The sequence below is a fragment of the Micromys minutus genome (assembly GCF_963924665.1).
Source record: "Micromys minutus genome assembly, chromosome: 14".
Taxonomy (NCBI): Eukaryota; Metazoa; Chordata; class Mammalia; order Rodentia; family Muridae; genus Micromys; species Micromys minutus.
Window position 1 is genome coordinate 41,274,767 of NC_137983.1, and position 6,841 is coordinate 41,281,607.

Consider the following 6,841-nt stretch of genomic DNA (forward strand, 5'->3'; position numbering starts at 1 on the left):
ACAAAGGAATGAAGAAAGAAAAACAAATTACCTGGGAGGACATATCAAAAAGAGAGCGGGAGAGGGGAGTGAGTATTTACAAAGTTCAAATCATCGTTGGAATAAACTGCAACTCCAAAAGCACAAGAAAAGACAAAAAATGTTATTAAATGTGAGGGTCTTCATCTCTCCACAATAGCAAGATTATTCAAACTCAAGACCCAGTGTATAATATTCCCACTGATTAGGGAAAGTTTCTGACCTCAAGCTTCACCCAGTAAACTTTGGAGCAAATAAATGAACAGAAATCTTCCCAGGAGTGATATAGAAATGTGTCATTTCAAATTAGGAATAAATAAAATGTTACCAATGTAGAGGAACAAAACGTGGCCAACATGTAACCATTAGGTGAGTATTGTTCTGATACACATGGCATGTCAGAAAAGGAATCATTTCTTGAGCAACTTCCATGGTAAACATTAAATACAAAATAAGGGAAAGCTCTGTGTGTAGCTGAGAAAGAACAAAACAAATTGGTTCATTTACACCTTTGGGTGATCTGCCCAAAAAGAGATTGTTTCTAGAAAATGGCATTAACCTTGACACACATAGTATCAGGGCTTGCTTGTCTTCTTATATATGAGTCCTAGAGTAATCAGTTCTCTAAATTGATCTGGAAAACTTAATCAAGTATTACAAAAGACCTTTCAATTAGGAATGAGGTCAGAAATGAGTACAACATAAACATTACCAATAAGTGACAATTAAATACAAACAAGGAACATTTCAATAAGTATAATTAATCCTAAGTAGATTGCTTCAGTATTATTGGTCTTAAGTGTTCCATCCTTGAATACTTGATGACTTTCTGCCATTTTATTTCCTCCTAAAAAACCCACAGTTTCTATTGATATTGGTTATGCAGGTTCTCACAAGTATTTTGGGTATGTTTTTCTGCTGTGGTTTTTGTAAGACTGGGAATCACAACAGTTTAAATGGAATGCTGAAAGAATAAATATTAAGGTGGAAGGGACCTGACTAAGAAACCATGTAGAATGAAACTAATAGATATCTACAGAATGTTTCACTCAAGCACAAAAGAATATGCTTTCTTCTCAGTACCTCATAGATCCTTCTCCAAATTTGAACATACACACAGTCATAAGATACAAGAAGATAGAAATAATTCTTTGCATCTGACCAGGTCACCATGGATTAGAACTGAACTTCAATAAAAACAAAATAACAAAAAACCTACAAACTCATAGAAACTGAACAACTCTCTCTCTCTCTACTCATTGACTACTAGATCACAGAAGAAATAAAGAAAGATATCAAAGACCTTTTAGAACTCAATAAAAATGAAGACACAACATGAAAAAATTAAGGATCACAATGAAAACAGTGCTAAGAGGAAAGTTTATAAAACTAAGCGCCTTTGTAAAGAATTGGGAGAGATCTAGTATTAGCAAGTTATAGCACATATAAATGCTCTAGAGTTAAAAAGAAGCAAACAAAAGAGGAGTAGATGGCAAGAAATAATTAAACTCAGGACTGAAATTAATCAATTAGAAGCAAAGAGAACAATACAAAAAAATCAACAAAACTAATACCTAGTTCTTTGAGAAAAATCAACAAAATAGACAGACACTTAGCCAAACTAATTAAAAGTCAGTATCCAAATTAACAAAATCAGAAAGGAAAAGAGAGACATAACAGAATATAAAGAAATTCAAACAATCATTAGGTCATATATTAAAGCCTGCATTTCACAAAATTGGAAAACCCAAATGAAATAGATTATTTTCCAGATAAATAGCACTTACCGAACTTAAATCAAGATTCAATAAACTAAGTAGTCCTATAACTCCCAAGGAGATAGAAGCAGTCATAGAAAGTTACCCACCCACTCCCCAAAAAAAAGCAAAAACAAAACCAGAAAAAGCCCAGGACCAGATGGTTTTAGAGCAGAACTTTATCAGTCTTTCAAAGACAAACAAATACTAATATTCAAAGTATCCCACAAAATAGAAACAGAAAGAACACTGCCAAGTTCTATGAGGCCACATTCACCTTGATACCTAAACCATACAAAATCTCAACAAAGACAGAGAATTTCAGAGCAATTTCCCTTATGATCATTGATGCCAGAATACTCAATAGAATTATTGAAAACCAAATCCAAGAACACACCCAGAAACAGCACCCATCATGATCAAGAAGGCTTCACCCTGTGGATGCAGGGATGATTCACTTACATGAAAATTCACCAACTTAATCCACCATAAAAATAAATTGAAAGAAGAATCCACATAGTCATCTATTCAATGCTGAAAAAGCTATTGACAGAATACACCATTCATGTTAAAAGTATTAGAGAGATCAATAATACAAGAAACATACCTAACCACAGTAAAGACAATATACAAAGGCCAATCGTCAACATGAAATTAAATGAACAGACACTTAAAGTCATTCCAATAAAACCAGGGATAAGGCAAAGCTTTCTGCTCTCTCCCTATCTCTGCAATATAGTACTTGAAGCTCTAGCTATTGCAATAAGACAACTAAAAAAGATCAAGAAGATAAAAATTGGAAAGAATGAAGTCAAAGTATCACTATTTGCAGCTGATATGATAGCATACATAAGTGATGTCAGAAACTCTACAAGAGAACTCCTACAGCTGATAAACACCTTTAGAAAATTGTCTGAATACAAAATTAGCTAAAAACAATCAGTATTTATACAAATGATAAATAGGATGAAAAAAGAAATTAGGGAAACAACCCCCTTTACAATAGCCAAAAAAAAAAAAAAAAAAAAAAAAAAAAAAAAAAAAAAAAAAAAAAAAGGTGTAACTCTAACTAAGATCTATATGCCAAGAACTTCAACTCCCTTAAAATAGAAACTGAAAAAGATATCAGGACATGGAAAGATCTCCCATGATCATAGATTGGAAGGATTAAAATAGAAAAATGTCCATCTTATCAAAATCAAACTAAAGATTCAATACAATCAATTCCCATCAAAATTCCAACAGAATTCTGTATAGACCTTAAAACAATTCTCAACTTTATATGGAAAAACAAAACAAACAAACAAAACCTAGAATGACTAACATACTGCTGTACAATAAAAGAACTTCTAGAGTTATCACCACCCCTGTTTTCAAGCTGAACTATAGAACAATAGTAATAATACCTATATGGTATTGGTACAAAAACATATAGGTTGATAAATGCAATCAAACTGAAGACTCAAAAATAAACCCACAGACCTATGGATTCTAGTTTTTGACAAAAAAGCCAAAATCATACAATAAAGAAAAAAGCATATTTAACAAATGGTGCTGGTCTAATTGGCTATCTGCATGCAGAAGAATGAAAATAAATCCATATTTATCACCTTGCACAAAACTCAAGTCCAAATGGATCAAAGACCTAGCATAAAACCAGATATACTAAATACAATAGGAGAGAAGGTGGAAATTATACCTGAACTCATTGGTAAAAGAGACAACTTTCTGAACAGAACACTGATGGATTATTCTTTGAGAGCAAGAATTTATAAACTGGACTTCATGAAACTGAAAAGCTTCTGTAAGGCAAAACAACAGTCTCTATAAGATAAAATGTCAGCCTAGAGAATGGAAAAAGATCTTTCTCACCCTACATTTGACAGAGGGCTAATATCCAATATATATAAAGAACTCAAGAAGTTAGATACCAACAATTGAAATAACCCAATTAAAAATAGAGTACACAGAGAAATCTGGAATGGCTGAGAATCGAAAAAATGTTCAACATCTTTAGGGATGCATCGAGGAAATGCAAATTTAAATGTCCCTGAGATTCCATCTTATACCTGTCAGCATGACTAAGATCCAAAGCTCAAGCAACAGCATGTGCTGGCCAGGATATGGAGAAAGGGGAATGCACCTCTATTCTGCTGGTAGTGCAAACTTGTACAACACTGGAAATCAATCTGGCCATCTCAGAAAATTGGGAGTATTTATACATCAAGACATAGCTATACCTCTCCTGCGCTCCCAAAATGTACTCCACCATACCATAAGGTCATAAGCTTCACTATGTTCATAGAAGCTTTATTCATAATAGCCAGAAACTGGAAACAACCCAGATTCCCCCAACTGAAGAATGGATACAGAAACAGTGGTATATTTACACAATGAAATACTACTCAGTTATTGAAAACAAAGCTATCATAAATTTTGCATGAACATGGATAGAACTAGAGAATATCATCCTGAATGAGGTTACTGAGACACAAAATGACATGCAGGGTATGTATAAATTATAAGTGGATATTAGCTATAAATTACAGGATACCAGTGATACAATCCACAGACCCACAGAAGCTAAACAAGAAGGAAAACCCAAGCCAAGATGCTTTAATCTCACTTAGAAGGGGGAATAAAACAATCATAGGATGGAGGCAGATGAAGGGAGGGGGTATGGGAAGGGTCTGGATTAGGTGTAGGGAGAGACAGGAGAGAAGGCATAAGGGTCTGGAGAATGAAGGGAACTTGGCAGATGTTGGGGTGGAGGGGTTTGAAGCATCTATACAATGTGCCAGAGACCTGGAATGAGGGAGGCTCTCAGGAGTTTATGGTGGTGACTTCAGCTGAGATTTCTGGCAGTAGAGATATGAAGTCTGAATTGACCACTTCACATAGTCAGAAAAGGCACCCAGTGGACAAATAGGAGAGCAACCTACCAACAAAGCTTTAAACCCAAAATTTGTCCTATCTACAAGAAAGATAGAGACTTATATGGAGCAGAGACTGAAGGAATGGCTAACCAATAACTGGCCAACTTGAGACCCATCCCATGGGTAAGCACCAATTCCTTATGCTACTACAAATACTCTGTTAAGCTTCCAGACAGAAACCTAGCATAACTGTCTTCTGAGAGGCTCCACCCAGCAGCTGATAGGAACAGATGTAGAGATCAAACCTTAGACAGAGCTTAGGGAGGCATGTGGAAGAGTTGGGGGAAGGATTGAGGAACCCAGAGGGAGTAGGAACTCTACAGGAAGACCAGCAGAGTCAACTAACCTGGACTCTTAGGGGCTCTCAAAGACTAAATCACCAACCAAAGAGGCTGAAGTATACATATGTAGATGTATAGCATGGTCTTCATGTGGGTTCCCCAACAACTGGAGCAGTGACTGTCCACAAATCTGTGGCCTGCATGTGGATCCAGTTCCCCTATCTGGGCTGCATTGTCTGGCCTCAGTGGAAGAGGATGAGCCTAGTTCTGCAGTGACTTGATGTGCTAGGGAGTAGATTTCCAGGTGAGACCTCTTTCTTCTCAGAGGAGAAGGCGAGTAGGACAGGAAAGAGACTGTTTGAGGGGGAAACAGGAGAAATGGGGCAGTGATCTGGATGTAAATTCAATAATAAATTAATTAATTATTCACAAAAATAAAAATAAAAAAGAACCCCTGCAGAAGTGCCAGCATTAATGCAACTCAAACTGCACACACTGAGCTGCACAGTTAAGCAACACCAACATCAACCATCATCCTTGTGGAAACAGTAAGCATCCTCTACAACAGTTAACTCAAGACCTTTTTCTTTCCAATTTTTGCCCTCTTGCCAGAAATAACCTTTTATTGGCTGTTGTTAGCTTTGCTCAGAGTGGAATGTCACCTCCCAGGAGGAACACTCCTGAGATTTCACCTGTGTCTTATTCATAAAGTTTTCTATTTACAGAAAGAAACTCAAACACCTAAACAAGAAACCATGCTGCATATATAATGCAGTGAGAAATAAAGGAAGATAATGACAGTAACTGTGACAGAGATCTATTAGGAAAGCAGAGAATAAGTGACCATTGACTCCCTGGCTGACCTTAGTAAACATTTGGAGGCTTAATTACACCAAGAAGTTGACAGAGTTAAGGATCACCTGTCAAATGTGTAGACATAGGTCTAACCTGGGTGCAGACATCCTGACTTAATTGGTCTGATACAAGCTAGAAGAAATTGTTTACAATTCTGGGTCTTGCGGATAGATTTTTCTATCGCTCATCTCATCAGAAGTTGGCTTTTAGTCCATACTATGACAGCCCTAGAAGTCAAAGGGCATGGTGGCAAACATCTCAAGAAGGCAAACATCTCTGAGCCTGGGTATCATAGCATGGCAGAAGGTAAAGGGCAAGGGTGAAATAGGAAGAGAGAGGCAGAGTATGAAGATGAACTTGATATATAACAAACCTGCTCTCAGGATATCTGACTCAATAATGATAATGACCTTAATCCATCCATACAGTGAAAAGCCACTCAGACCCATACCCAGCTTTATTGTATTGGCAATCAATCTCCAAACACATGAATTTTGGAAGTCAACATGCAAAACATACAAAACATAGAAGCCAATATTAGTAAAATCATTACAAAGGGAAGTGATTTTCCATAAGGTAGTCACAAAGTGCAATCAAATATATCATATATATGTATATATGTATATATATATATATATATATAATCAAATATAGAATATATAATCAAATATAGAATATATATAATAAATATATAATATATAATAAAATATAAATATATAGAATATATGTGTGCTTATATATTATATAAGTGTACATATGTAGTTATTTTATATAACTATAAATAATAGGTGATAGATAGATAGATAACTAGATAGATAGATAGATAGATAGATAGATAGATAGATAGATAGATAGATAGATGACAGACAGACAGACAGATACCTTAAGCAGGACACTGATCAGCTCACAATCTTGCGCCTTCAATGCCATAATTATATTCTTCTTCAATGTTTCTTCAGGTCTGGACTTAGTAAGCTACTTGATTAATCAAATC